The 16,212-nt window shown below is 37.9% G+C and overlaps 1 pseudogene; it reads right to left on the minus strand.

Moving 5' to 3' along the window:
* Positions 1-11,200: 11,200 nt before the first annotated feature.
* On the minus strand, positions 11,201-13,219 carry LOC129035306 (ATP-binding cassette sub-family A member 10-like; annotated as a pseudogene).
* Between the last annotated feature and the right edge of the window lie 2,993 nt (positions 13,220-16,212).

Consider the following 16,212-nt stretch of genomic DNA (forward strand, 5'->3'; position numbering starts at 1 on the left):
GCAATAAAAGTGGAGGTACAAATATCTCTTTGATATCCTGATTTCCTTTATGTACCTACTTAGGAGTGGGATTGCTGGATAATATAGTAGCTCTATTTTTCATTTTTTGAGGAACCTCTAAACTGTTCTCCATAGTGGTTGTACTAATTTACATTCCCACCAAGAGAGCACTAGAGTTCACTTTTCTCCACATCCTCATCAGCATTTGTTATTGCCTGACTTGGATTAGAGCCATTGTAATTGGAGTCAGATAATATCTCATTGTCATTTTGATTTGCATTTCTCTGATAATAAATGATCTTGAGCACCTTGTCGTGTCTTTTTGTCATTTGTATGCCTTCTTTTCAGAAATGTCTATTCAAATTTTTGCCTATTTATAATCAGATTATTCAATTTTATCCTATAGAGCTGTTTGTGCGCTCTATGTATTCTCATTTTGTTTTTTTTTTCTGATGGGCAGTTTACACATTTTTTCTCATTTTTTGTGTTGTCTTTTTGTTAATTGTTTCATTTGCTCTTTAGAAGCTCTTTAACTTGATGGGATTCCATTAGTTCATTTTTGCTTTGGTTGCCTGTGCTTGTGGGGTATTACTAAAGACATCTTTGCCCAGTTTAATTTCCTGTAGAGCTTCAGCAATGTTTTCTTGTAGGAGTTTCATAGTTTGAGATCTTAGATTTGTCTCTAATCCATTTTGATTTAATTTTTTTATATGACAAGAGATGTTGTCTAGTTTCATTCTTCTGAATATGGATATTCAGTTTTTTTAGCACAATTTATTGAAGACTCCTTTCCCCAGTATATATTCTTGACACCTTTGTCAAAAATAAGTTGGTTGTAGATATATGGATATGTCTCTGCATTCTCTCTACTGTTTCAATAATCAGTTTCATGCTGTTTTAATTACTGTAGCTCTGTAATATCATTTAAAGTCAAATACTGTGATTCCTCCGGTTTCATTTTTCTTACAATGGCTTTCGCTATTCTGATTCTTTTGTGGTTCTGTCTACACTGTAGGATTGTTTTTTCAATTTCTGGGAAGAATGTCATTGATGTTTTTCTAGAGGTTGTATTAAGTCTGTAGATTGCTTTGGGTAGTATGGACATTTAAAAAATGTTGATTCTTCCTATCCATAAACATAAAATATTATTCAGTTTTTTGTCTTTTTAAATTTCTTGCATCAGTGTTTTATAGTACTCATTGTAGAGATTTTTCATCTCTTTAATTTCTAGGTATTTAATTTTAATTTGTTGCTATTGTAAATGGGATTACTCGATTTCTTTTTCACATTGTTCACTGTTAGCATGCAGAAACACTACTAATTTTTAAATCTTAAATCTTCACTAAATTCAATTCTAGTCGTGTTTTAGTGAATTTGGTTTTTCCAAATATAAGACCACATCATCTGCAAAGAAAGATAATTTGGCTTCTTCCTTTCCAGTTTGGATGGCCTTTATTGTTTTCTCGTCTCATTGCTCTAGCTAGCACTTCTAGTACTATGTTGAATAACAGTGGTAAAAGTGTGCATCCTTTGTGCCTCTTCTTTCTTCTTCAGATACAGACGCCTTATCAGAATGATTTGGGGTTATCAGACACCTTATCAGAATGAATTAGAGTTGTAGGTTCCCAACTCTACAAGGTAATTTGTCCTCAGCCATCCTGTTGTCTTTTCCTGGTCCTAGGCTTCAGAACTATCTGGGGAAGATCCCAGATGCCCACAGTAGCCATCTGTCTTGGAGTGTTTAGGGCATAACAGTTACTGCATCATCTCCTCATAGTGGACGGCCTGAGGTGTGGGGTGGACCCTCTCAGAAGCAGCTGGGTGCTCTGGTGCTCAGAGCACTCTTGTGGTTTACGCTTCATTCAAAAAGCCACATCCTTGTGGCATTAAGATTTTCTTTCTCCCAGTCCAGTTTCCATTTTTTGGAGACACATTGCTGCTTGGCCAATGGAATTCTGATATTGAGGGGAAAGACAGAAATAATTTCTACTGTCTGGATTTTTTCAGAATTGTGAAGGGAGAAAAATATAGTATCCCCAAAGACAAAGTCCATTCTAGCAAGATGGGGCACGGACCTGCACAAAAAAAAACAAAAAACAAAAAACAAAAAAAAACACTGCACACATGGGGATGCAGTGCAGAGGCTCTTGGGAGGGTGGTCATTGAGTACTTCAGTGAGAAGGATGAAGGTGGGAAGATGTACATCACATGACAGACAGCCCAACTTGACACTTGAGTCAGACATATCATTATTCCAGCCAGTACTGCCACTCCTTGGGTTTGTCATCTTGAAAAAAATGTTTACTTATTTCAACTTCCATTTTATTAACTGTACAATGCATTTTATTGGTAGAGCTTGAAAGATAGAATATTCTCAAAGAGGCATAAATATGTAAATTTTAAAAATGTCTAATGATATATTTGTTAAAAATCCTTTCGTTTTCCCTTGACATGTGTAATAAGTTTTTCAGATCTGTATATTTTGGGAGTGGTTTCAAACAGAACCTCAGGGCCTAGTTATGGGAATATTACTGGATTAAAAAAAGTAAGAAACATTTCTCTTCCTCTATGGCTGCAGAGAACTGAATACATTTTTAGAAGAAGTTTTGGTAGATAAATTGGTGATTTAGAGATGTGCCAAAATATCAGTTTCTCTTTTCTGCATGGTGGGGAATTTGTAGTAATGAATAAGTCTGCTCTGTATGCTGTTATCTGGATGTCTGAATTTAATGTTACATTTTATGGAATAGGACTTGACATTCCTGGTTAATGTTCATGTATGATTACCTATTTGTTATTACGGAAATAATACCTAAATGATTATTGTCTGAAATTGATATATATTTTGGCTTTTCTTGTTGAAGTATAAAATGTAAGTGCCTTACAATCTCCTTTCCTCCTATAAACATAAGCAATGAGTTTGAGGAATTTTGCTGGTTTCTTTAAACACTGAGTTCTTTTGTATAAAACTAAGTGAATAATCTTGACTGGGAATCATAGACCTAAGACTGTAGACTGCAAGGTAAGGCCAATCTTGATCCTGCCAAAGGAGGTCATCAGTAGCCCGGTAGTTTCCTCCTGGGAACATTTCCTGCAGGTGTCCCAGCCTGGCTCAAATTAGACATGAAAGGAGCCTTTATACTGAGAAGCTACAGAGCCCTGGAAAGCTGAGGATCCACAGGCAGATGCAGTGAGAGGTTGGGATGGGAGGGGGGTTGTGATGTCCTCTGAGAGGGGGTAATTGTTATTGTCATCGGGCTGTTTCTAGATATCAACAAATAAAATAAATTCTGATGTAGGTAAGAAGTGACTTTATTTTAAGGAGTATTGCAATGGAAAAAGCACCGAGCACAAGATCTGCAAGCATCTCCAAAATGAGACAGATAAGGGTGATTTTTCATATGGAGGATCAAACAAGATTAGAAGGAAGGTGGGAGGGAGAAGGCAGAATGGAGAATGAGAACAGCAAAATCAGATTCAAGACTAGAGAATGTTTCACCCTGAAGTCAGCCTGTTCTTGGGAGGGGCATCAAGAGGGTTGTATGCTGGCTTAGACTGAAGGTGGAGCATCATCCAGGGGCCTGGGAGAAGTAGAGAAACTTGAGCAGTTTGGTTAACAAGTATTCTGTTCTGAACACTGAAGACAAAATTATAATTATTTATGAGGGAAAAATGAGAATGTAGAATCTGTGAATTTGTGATACCTAAAGAGGGAGTATCATAAAAGTCATAATGAAAAGGGTATTTCATTGCAGTAAGCTTTTCTTGCAGAACACAAAGGATTTGAGAGATGTGAAGTCATAACTACCATGATTCACTGCCCACCTCATGTTTTCCCTGCTTTTCTTTGTCCTATATGTTTTTTCCTCTTGGCATTTACTGAGTTGTATCCAATATAATAATCTAGTAAACATAGGTAAAGTGTTTTTGCCAAGTTCTGTGAGTAGTTTTATCAAATCCTTTAACTTGAGAGAGGGAGTTATGGAAGCCCATAATTTATACACAGTTCCTCAGAAGTATAGATGGGTCCCTGGGGCTTGTGACTGGCATGTGGAGTGGAAGCAGTGTTGTGGGACTGAGCCTTGAGCCGGTGGGGTCTATGCTGACCTGGGTGTTTTCAGAATTGAGTTGTTGGACACCCAGTTTGTGTTGGAGAATTGTTGATGTTCAGCAAACTCCATGTATTTGGTGTTAGAATAAAGATATTAGGGCCAGGCGCAGTGGCTCACACTTGTAATCCCAGTACTTTGGGAGGCCGAGGCAGGCGAATCATGAGGTCAGAAGATTGAGACCATCCTGGCTAACACGATGAAACCCCGTCTCTACTAAAAATACAAAAAATTAGCCAGGCATGGTCGTGGTGGGCGCCTGTAGTCCCAGCTACTCGGGAGGCTGAGGCAGGAGAATGGCGTGAACCCGGGAGGCAGAGTGTGCAGTGAGCCAAGATCGCGCCACTGCACTCCAGCCTGGGTGACAGAGCGAGACTCCGACTCAAAAAAAAAAAAAAAAATTAGGCTGGGTACAGTGGCTCATGCCTGTAAACCTAGCACTTTGGCAGGATGAGGAGGGCAGATAGCTTGAGCTCAGGAGTTGAACACCAGCCTGGGCAATGTGGTGAAATCCCATCTCTGCCAAAAATCCAAAAAAATTAGCTGGGGACAGTGGCACACACCTGTATTCCCGGCTACCTGGGTAGAGTGCTGAGGCAGGAGGATCGCTTGAACCCTGGGTGGCCAATGCTGCCATGAGCCAAGATCACACCACTGCACTCCAACCTATGTGACAAAGTGAGACCCTTTCTCAAAAAAGTAAAATTAAGGTATCATAGCAGCCTTGGTTGGAGGGAGACACTGGGTCTGTTGTAGAATGGAGAGATGTTTTTTCCTTCCTTCCTTTTTCTTTTTTTTTTTTTTTTTTTTTTTTTGCATACAAGCTGTCACACTGTGAATTTTCCTGTGATTCTAGGTCTCCTCCAAGGGTCAAAGGAGACTGAGGACTGCTTCTAGAGTTTTCCACTAATAGGCCACATAAGTGTCCTGAAGATTCATGGCTTCTTTCTACCTCCCAGATCTTGAATCGGCACCAGTGACCTCTTTCCTGCAGTAGCCTAGGTTTCTGGATCACCTCACCATCTTATCTCCTTGCACACACACATTTATAAGTCAGAGCTGTCCTGCCTGGGCCAGTATCTGTAGCACTAACCAGTTGTTTCATCAATTGTGCACCAAACCTCACCCATGGGTTCTTGATAGCACCTTTTCTATTCTGCATTTTTCCCCCAGAAACCCTCTTTCCTGTGAAGACAGTATGCCCAAGGTCACCCTGCAGGTGCCTAAATCCAGGCCATGCTGGAAATCAGATGTCCATGAGTTCGAAGCAGAGTTTTTGGATGTGGTTATTGTAAATATAAGTGCAAAACAGAAATGAGAGACTTAGTCCTCCAACTGGAAAATAAAGGAAGAGTATTTATTCTCCTTCCTTTTCTAAAAACCTTTAATTAAGAATTTTTTTTTTTTTTTTTTTTTTGAGATGGAGTCTCACTCTGTCACCCAGGCTGGAGTGCAATGACGCAGTCTCAGCTCACTGCAACCTCTGCCTCCTGGGTTGAAGTGATTCTCCTGCCTCAGCCTCCCCAGCAGCTGGGACTACAGGCCCATGTTACCACACCTGGCTAATTTTTTTTGTATTTTTAGTAGAGATGGGGTTTCACTGTGTTGGCCAGGCTGGTCTCAACTCCTGACCTCATGATCCCCCCCGCCTTGGCCTCCCAAAGTGCTGGGATTACAGGCGTGAGCCACCGCACCTGGCCTTAATTTAGAAAATTTTTATATGTAAATTCTTTCTCTGCCTTTTTTCTTTCTCGTTGTATTTTAAGTATCTAATTTATTTCTACTAGAGGTCTATTTTTTATTTTATTATGCTAACATTGGGATTAGTTATTTTTCAAGTGCTTTGAGGATTAAAGTTTCATTGTTTGAGATCTTTTTTCTTAGTATAAAAATATATTGCTATAAAATTCTTAGAACATCTTTTGTTACATTTCAGTTTTGATATGTCCTGTTTCTATTTTCAGTTTTCTCAAGATAGTTTGTGATTTTTTTTTTGTCTTTGACCCATTGGTTTTTCAGAAGCATGTTGTTTAATATACACATATTTGTAAGTTTTTTACTTTTCCTTATATTGATTTCTAGTTTTATAAAATTGTGATTTAAAAATTTGATATGATTTCAATCTTTTTAAAAATGAAAAGACTTTTTTGTTTTTGTTGTGGGCCAGATTTATGATGTGTCCTGGAGAATGTTCCATGTGTGTTTGAGAAGAATATAAATTATACTGTTGGATGAAATGTTCTATATATGTCTGTTAGGTTCAGTTTTATAGTGTTAAGCAAGTACATTGTTTTTTCACTAGCTTTCTGTCTGAATGATGTATTAAGTAGGGCAGTATAGTCCCCTATTATATCTGTTTCTCCACTTTTCTTAATATGTGTTACTGTATTTATGGGCTCCAGTGTTTGGTAAAATATATATTTATTTTTTGACAAATTAGACTCATCATTATATAATAAAGTTCTTTTTTATGACAGATTTTTCTAGAAGTCTATGTAGTCTGATATAAATATAGCCACTTCTACACTGTTTTAGTTATTATTGGCATGGAATATTCTTTTTCATCCTTGTACCATTAAGCTATGTATGTCCTTAAATCTAAAATAAGTCTCTTGTGCACAGCATATTGTTGATCTTTTAAATCTATTCAGACATTCTGTGAATGTTTTCATTTATTTTTTGCTTCAATAACAGAATATCCCAGAGTTGGTAATTTATAAAGAATAGAAGTTTACTTAGCTCAGAATCCTGGATGCCAAGAAGTCCAAGAGCATATCATTCCCATCTGATGAGAAACATACTTCCACATCACAGCATGACCAAAGGCTTGAGGATGACGGAAGGTGTACACCAGAGCTCACTTTTATAATAGACCCACTCTCATGATGACTAACACACTGTGGAAATGATGATACTAATCCTTTCATGAGAGTGGAGTGCTCATGACCTAATAACTTATTACGGGCCTCATTTCTTTATTTTCTCACAACGGTAGTTAAATTTTAACATGAATTTTGGAGGGGATGCTCACACTATAGCAATGTTTTTATTGAATAACTAAATGTATATTTAAAGGAATTAGATTGATAAGAACTTATTACTGCTATTTGCTTTTCTTTTTTTTATTATTTTTTTTTATTTTTGACAGAATCTCGCTCTGTCGCCCAGGCTGGAGTGCAGTGGCACGATCTTGGCTCACTGCAACCTCCGCCTCCCAAGTTCATGCAATTCGCCTGCCTCAGCCTCCCAAGTAGCTGGACTACAGGCACCCACCACCACGCCCAGATAATTTTTTGTATTTTTAGTAGATATGGGGTTTCACCGTGTTAGCCATGATGGTTTTGATCTCCTGACCTCATGATCTGCCCACCTCGGCCTCCCAAGGTGCTGTGATTACAGGCGTGAGCCACCGCACCCAGCCCTATTTCTGCTGTTTTCTGACCATTTCGCTTTCTGTTAATTCTTTCATGCTGTCTTCCCTGGTGTTTTCTTGAATTTTTGTTTTGTTTTTGTTGTTTTATGACTTCTTTTTTTGTATTTACCCACTACAATTTTTTTTTGTAATTTCTAAGAAACTTATGTAAAACATCTCATAGTTATAAAATCTAGCTTCAGATAGCAATTTAACTTTTTGTTTTGTACAGATAGGGTCTTGCGTTGTTACCCAGGCCAGACAGGGTCTTGCTTTGTTACCCAGGCTGTAGTGCAGTGGTGCATTCATAGCTCAGTACAGACTCAACTTCCCCAGGCTCAAGCAATCCTCCTATCTCAGCCTCCCAAGTAGCTGGGACTACAAGCACATGCTGCCATGTCTGGCTGATTTTTTTACTATTTTTTGTAGAGACGGGGTTTTGCCATGTTGCTCAGGCTGGTCTTGAACTCCTGGGCCCAAGCAATCCACCTGTCTTGGCCTCCCAAAATTCTAGGATTACAGGCATGAGCCATCAGGCCCAGCTGCTTCTTTTTTTAAAGGAATAAATAGCTTTCTGAGATCTTTAATTTTAATTATGTACTTATTGAAGAGACAGGGTCCTGCTATATTGACCAGACTGGTTTTGAACTCCTGGCCTCAAGCAAAAGTTAGCTTCTATACACAGAAAAATTAAACAATCTTACTCCCTTCAACACAGTATTTATGTCACACTCTACTTTTTTTTTTTTTTTTTTTTTTTTTTTTTTGAGAAGGAGCCTTGCTCTGTCGCCCAGGCTGGAGTGCAGTGGCGCAATCTCGGCTCACTACTAGCTCTGCTCCTGGGTTCACAGCATTCTCCTGCCTCAGCCTTCCTATTAGCTGGGACTACAAGAGCCCGCCACCACGCCCAGCTAATTTTTTGTATTTTTAGTAGAGATGGGGTTTCACTGTGTTAGCCAGGATGGTCTCGATCTCCTGACCTCGTGATCCACCCACCTCGGCCTCCCAAAGTGCTGGGATTACAGGCGTGAGCCACTGTGCCTGGCCTCACACGCTACATCTTTTTATATCGTATACCCATTAACAATTTATTGAAGCTATTTTTAATAATTTTTTCTTGTAGTTTTTATACCAGAGTTAAAAGTGATTTTTGACCATAATTACAGTTTTATAGCCTTCTAAATTTGACTATGTATATATGATTTTCAGTAATATTTACATTTTTGTTGTAAGTTAGGATTCCATTACAACTTGAAAAATTCTCATTAGCATTTTTTGTAAGTCAGGTCTAGTGATGAAAAATTTCCTCAACTTTTTTAAAATCTGAGATTTTGATTGATACATCATTTCTAAAGAACAGCTTTGTCAGGTGTAGTCTTAGTTGTCAAGGTTTTTTCTTTTTCTTTCTTCATTTGCACTTTAAATATACGGTTTCACTTCCATGTGGCTTGCATGGTTTTTGCTGGCCAATCTGCTGATAACCTTATAGAAGTTCCCTTGTGTGTGAAGAATCTCTTTTCTCTTGCTTCTTTTAAGAATCTCTCCTTGTCTTTGAATTTTGGCATAATTATAACGTGTTATGGACAATTTTTGTTAGATTCTTCTTGCTCCAGACATTTTGGGCTTTTCAACTTAATGTCTATATTTCTTCCAAGATTGGGAGAAATTTAAGATATTATATCTTTAAACAATTTTTAAAATTTTTTCTTTCAAAGCCCCTAAAATACGTACATTCTGTTTATTACACAGTATGGGGCCCAAATGCTTTATTCACTCTTACATTCTTTTTTAAAATTCTAATTAGAAACTTTCAAATGACTTACTTTTACGTCTGCTGTTTGTTTTTTTTTTCCTGTGTAACGAGGTCTCCTGTTAAAGCTTTCTCTTAAATATTTTAGATCTCCTATTGTGTACTTCAGCTCCAGCATATCTATTTGGTTCTCTTCTAATGGGTTCTCTTTATTATAATTGTGATTTTGTTCATACGTTGTTGCAAAAGAATTTAGTAATGTGTGGTCTTTCTGCATCTCATTGAGATTCTTTAAGATAATTATTTTGAATTCTTGGCCATTTTTTAGATCTGTGTCTTACTGTAAGTGGTTACTGGAGCATTTTTAGTTTCCTTTGGTGATGTTATGTTTGCCTGATCCTTCATGATCTGTGATACCTTGTTTTTATGTCCTTGGATCTAAAGGAGTAAATATCTCTTGCAGTCATTATAGATTAGTTTGGGGAGGTAAATATTTTCTCCTATTGGATCTCTGTGCTGATGAGATTTCCAGTGAGTTTGCAGTAAGGTGCATTGGATCTGGATCACAGTGAAGTTCATGCTTGGCAGACCTGTTATTAGGGCATCAGACTGTTGTGGATTCTGTCTATTTTCTGGGAAGACTGAACTTTCTTCAGGATCTTGATCAGTAAGACTGGTGCTGAGGAAAAAAAGCCTCCGGTTACATAGGCAGATGACAGAGCTGATACAATCCATGTGAGCAGGTGTGGCTTCTGCTGTGTGGCTCTTGCTGGGTTTCTGGAAATCTTCTAACCCAGTCATTGGACAGGTTCCTAGATGAGAAGTACTGACCCTTGGTCACAGCTGAGAGGGTGTGGAACTGATTCACAGGGCTGCTTCAGGATACACAGCTGAGACCAAAGTCTTCAGGTTTGTTTCTGGGTTCACAGCATTTCTCCCTCCAGATTCCTGGGTGGGCAGGACTGCTCCCAGACTTTAGCTGACAGGGACTGGAGGTAGGTTTTGGGACTGGAGCTGGGTTTTAGGACTGCTTCAAGATTCACAGTGGGAATAAAGTCAGCCAGCATGCCTACAGGGGCACATATAGGTGTGCTTTTTTGCAGGTCCCAGGTTAGGAAAAACTGCTTCTGGACTTTGGTTTCATGGACTGGGAGCCAGATTATAGTGCCACATCAAGATCCACCATTAAACAAATATTGGTAAGCCTACATCCAGGGGCACAGATGGATGTTTCTGTCTGTGGGTTCCTGCATGTGCAGGATTTCTTCCACACCATGATAGATGTGTGCAAGGGGCTAATCAGAGACCACAGAGAGGACCAACATCTAAAGTCCTTTCACCTGAGACACAGGACATTATGAATCCTCCTTGGTGTCTTGGCAGATGGTGCTAGTGGCATAAACAAAGCCAAATGGCCTACAGCTGTATTTACAATGAGAATTAGTCATATTTTATTTTGTAGCTGGGACTATGATGGGCAAGCATGCCACTCAAGCAAGCTCATGCCCTCTCAATACAGCCCTCCTCAGTCTTGGGTTTACACCCTTTGACGTGGATTCCAAAGTTCCCATAAAGGTTCTTTTGCCAGGGCAAAACTGCTCCCTTTTTTTTTTTTTTTTTTTGAGATAGAGTCTCACTCTTGTCACCCAGGCTGGAGTGCAGTGGCGCCATCTCAGCTCACTGCAACCCCCACCTCCCAGGCTCAAGCAATTCCCCTGCCTCACTCAGCCTCTCGAGTAGCTGGGATTACAGATGCCCGCCACCATGCCCAGCTAATTTTTATATTTTTAGTAGGGATGGAGCTTCACCATGTTGGCCAAGCTAGTCTCGAACTCCTGACCTCAGGTGATCCACCCGCCTCGGCCGAAAGTGTTGGGATTACAGGTGTGAGCCACCGTTCCCGGCTTGCCACTTTTTTTTTTTAAGTCCATCAAAGTTTTATTTATAAGAAATAAATTTGCATATAACCCAAACACAACAACTCTGGTATTACATTAATACAGCTATAACATTAATGCAGCAATTATATAACACAAAAATGTTATAAGGACATGGGAAGTGTTTGTGAACTGTGAGGTGAAAAGATACAGAAAATGACTATGCCTACTGATATTACGTTTGAAAAAGGACCCATAAAAAATACATTGAATATTAGTTGGCTAAAGAGAATATTAACTGTGGTACTTTCTTACAGATTATGGTTATCTTCTTCCATATAATTTCAATATGTACTAAAATTCACATCTATTTTATAATCAGAATGTCATTATAATTAAATGTTATGTTGTGCCATTTCATCAGATCTTCTTATAGTCAATGTCACATTAAATTAGAATCTGAGTAAATAATGTTTAAAAATAGCTGATACATTTGAAATTTAGGCTAAAAAACTCATATTTTTATTGTAAAATGTGCTCAGTGTTAACTTTATTGATAATAACCAAAAACCAACCTAATATTTTATGATTTTTAAATTATTTTTAAGCACAAAATAGACGCATGTTGGAGATGAATAACATGTCTGATTTTGTTAATTTTGTCTACTACTTTTCCCTATATTTCCTTGTTTCCTTCATCCTTAAATTTTTAAAAATGAAAACTTTAATCATTATTGCATGTTTAAACTATTGAATGTTTTCTTTTGTTAACTGAAGTAAAAGGAAACATTCTTGTAGAATTATGGAAACTAATAATGTAGTAGGACTTAATTGAATGTTAGGAGGTTTTTAAGAGTCTTCCTGTGGGAGAAGTTTCCATCGAACTGTTGTATCAATTTTATCATCAACATTTCCCAGCGCCTGCTCTTTACAGAGTTCTAAGAACACCTGCTCCAAGGTAGCCTGAGAGAGGCTGTATTCCTCCAGGTTGAAGATCTGTTTCACTGCCTCTAATTTGAAAAAGGCCTGAGACAGAGGGTGGACATCCTCCACAGGTAACTTATATGCCATTAAAGAGGAATATCTTTCCTGCCAAGCAGTCTGTGGGAAAAGCTTCAAAATCTCTGTGTGGAGAGCTTCCACCTGAGTAGGTTCTTTCATTTTTATTTCTAGTAAATAATATTTACTAAACTTGTTTTTCAGCTGTTGAATGGAACCAATACACCTTAGCGTTCCTGACACCACGATGGCCACACAGTCACACACAGACTTAGCCTCTGACATGTAATGGGTGGTCAAGAGGGTGCCCCTCTCCTTGTTTTTAATGGTAGCCTGAAGTATCTGGCACATATGCTGCTGCCCCTCAGGGTCCATCCCGGTGAACAGCTCGTCTAGAAGCACGACTGATGGGTTCCCCAGTATGCTCAGCACGAAGCATAGCTTTCTCTTTATTCCCTCTGATAAGAGTTTTCACGGGAGCCTTAAGTTGCTCCTGGAGCTTGAGAGCTTCCACCAATCATGAAATACTAAGAGCAGCATCTTCTTTGCCCAGTCCTTTCACGGCTGCATACAACTCCAGGTGCTCTTTCATTGTAAGCCTGGGCCACAGTGAGTTCTCCTGAGGGCAGTACCCAAGAACTTGAGGCTGTTGTCATGCTGTTGCCTTACTGATGCTCTACTGCCTTGTAACACCACCACTCCTGCAGTTGGCATTGTGCACCCAGTTATCATTTTAATGGAAGTCCTTTTGCCAGCTCCATTGTATCCTAGTAATCCCAAAACTTCACTTTTTTTTTTTAACACAAAAGGAAACATTTCTGATGGCTGTTTTCTTCTTTCTTGTTGAAAAGCAACTTTCTTTGTCTCATAATATTCCTTGTGTAAACATCTTGCAGTTATGACTGGTTCCTCCTCCAACTTTGGAGTAGTGAGTGCATTTGCTGCTTGGACTCTTTCAGCTTGAACATCTTCATCTTCTTCTTCAGGCTCTTCTGGATTGGGATGAGTTTCTCTACTTCGTGGAGAGATTCTGAAAACTGGGTCTTATTATTTCATTTCCATACTTCATTTCCAGACACCTTATGACAAAAAGGAAAATAACACTCTGAAGGTATGGTATTAAGTTTGTTAAAAGAATGGTTTTCTTGACTTCATTTATTCTATCGTCCAGACTGTCCAAGTTTCTCATATACATAACGTTGAGCTGGATCAATAACATGACATATGCTAGGAAAGTAAAGGAAGGTATGAATATCATGCACAAAATTAAGTTGGGTTTTTCATACTGAGTTGATACCAGAATTGTGGATACACACATTAAGATAATAAAAAAGCCAAAAGACCAAAAGCCGTTATTTTTTCTCCACTTGCAAAAGATGAATGAAAGCATGTATATGAGGAATATAAGAGAAGCTGCACAACCAATTATGCATACCACCAAAACAAACATGAGTTCCCATGGAAGCTGGAATCCCAGAAATATGAAGTAGTAAATTAAATGTATTGAAAGGAGAATCAAGAAGTGTAATGGAATGTCCACTAGAGCCTGTCCACACCATTACGCTGAAGGCCAGAGGCCTGAAATCCATAACTGGGATTGAACTTATTTTTTATAATCACTGATGCTGTTTATGCCGATATAAGGAGAAATTCAGTTTGTGATCAACAACAAAAATATGGAGCCATCTATAAAACCAAGATCCAACACTATGTCATCACGAGAAAATGAGGTGCTCTCCATTTGAATAAGCTCCGTGAAGTTAAAAATTCCAATAAGGGCATTGCTAACAATTCCCATAAGAACAGGAAAACAATTCGATTTCTTGGTATTACATGCAACTGAAAATCTAATCCTTCTGGTCACCAGACACTATGATGGCTCCATTGTAGGAGGGATCATCCGAGCCATTTCTGTTTCTGAAGTCATCTATTTCCAAAACTATATCCTGATGATTCAGTGAATGCACAAAGTCTTCAATATTTGATCCTGGAGCAAAGATGAATTTAGAAAGCCAAGCGAAATATAGGGGTAGAGGAAACAGTGGGAAGAACCCTGTATGCACTCTCAGCCCCCAGCAAAGCCATATTTTTGCCATTTTTTTTATAACCGTAGAAAATGTGGGTAGAGAACCTCCTATTCTGCCATCTTGCTATGTCATTCCCCTTGTATATTTTACTTTCTGATATGTTCTGTGTCAAATATTTCTTATTTTGAATTCAAAATGTCTGAAATAAAATGCTCAAATTTTCAAATTGTGGAATAAGTAAATGTATTGAAATGCCTCATTCTCATCAGAGCATTTTATTAATTATTGACTTTTCTTTTGCTGCTGTACCTTGAATGCCAGATTCAAAATGCCAGCTCTTACTAAGTACATAGTCACAGTTGAAAACCGTAGTTATTTAAAAGATTGTCTTTGTGATACATCTATATTAGATTCAATATTTTATAGGTCAGAATTTTTTATTCTAGTTTTCAACTCCATTTTTGTGATTTGTCTTCAATCTTTATATATATATATACATATACACATATATATACATATATAGATATACACATATATACATATATACATATACACATATATACATATATACACATATATACACATATATACACATATATATACACACACATACATATATACACATATACATATATACACATATATACATATATATACACATATATACATATATATATATATTTTTTGAGACAGGGTTTTGCTCTTGTTGCCCAGGTTGGAGAGCAATGGCATGATTTTGGCTCACAGCAACCTCTGCCTCCCAGAGAGGCGATTCTTCTGCCTCAGCCTCCCAAGTAGCTGGGATTACAGGCATGCGCCACCACGCCCGGCTAATTTTTTGTATTTTTAGTAGAGACGGGGTTTCTCCATATTGGTTAGTCTGGTCTCGAACTCCTGACCTCAGGTGATCCATCCGCCTTGGTCTCCCAAAGTGCTGGGATTACAGGTATCAGCCACTGCGCCTGGCCTAATCTTCATCTTTGTATGGTAATTTTAAACTGTACCTTTTATGACCACGTGGTGTTTAATTCAAATAAATGTCATTTGGTTTCACTTGGAGCAAATTAAAATATATATATATATAAATCAGACATTTCTCTTGGCAAGAAAGTTATCTATGTAGTATTTGCCTGTATAAACATTCCCCTAGGTGTTTATAAATTTTTTATTTACTTGGGTGTTCATCATTGTTTTCTTGTGTGGGTGAGTAGTCAAAGAAACAGTGTAAAATTACCATCTAGTTATGTTTGATTATGTTATTCTGTGAGAGAAACACTTCTTATTTGAAGGCGATTTTTACAGACTAACCTTTTTAGGTAGCTGTAAATATTTAGTTGTGATGAAAAATGTGTAATTCCCATCTTAAATATTTTCAAGTGTACAGTCTAGTGGTATTGAGTACATTTACTTTATTTTGCAATGGATCTCTAATTTTATCTTAAAAAAGTAAAATTTAATACCTTATAAACAATAAACTGCCCTTTTTTCGTTTTTCTTCAGCTCCTGACGAATGCCATTTTACTTACTATTATTTTGACTGGTTTCCATATTCTTATCAGTGTAATTATATAATGTCTGTTTCTTTTTGACTATTTATTATATGTAACATAATATTCTCAGGCTTTGTTTTTGTGAGATATGTCAGAATATCTTTGTTTTAAAATGAAATAATATTCTATTATATGTATATGTCACATTTTAAAAATTTGATACTGATCTCTAAAGGGACATTTGTATTCTTTCCAGGAATCATCTTTTGTAAATGACAATGAAGAACATGCATGTGTAAATATGTATTTAAAGTCTTGCTTTTTTTTTTTTTTTTGGACGGAGTCTTGCTGTCACCCAGGCTGGAGTGCAGTGGCACGATTTCAGCTCACTGCAACCTCTGCCTCCCAGGTTCATGCCATTCTCCAGCCTCAGCCTCCCGAGTAGCTGGGACTACAGGCGCCTGCCACCATGCCCAGCTTTTTTTTTTTTTTTTTTTTTGTATTTTTAGTAGAGACGGGGTTTCACAGTGTTAGCCAGGATGGTCTCG

Source organism: Pongo pygmaeus, chromosome 3, assembly GCF_028885625.2.
Source record: "Pongo pygmaeus isolate AG05252 chromosome 3, NHGRI_mPonPyg2-v2.0_pri, whole genome shotgun sequence".
Taxonomy (NCBI): domain Eukaryota; kingdom Metazoa; phylum Chordata; class Mammalia; order Primates; family Hominidae; genus Pongo; species Pongo pygmaeus.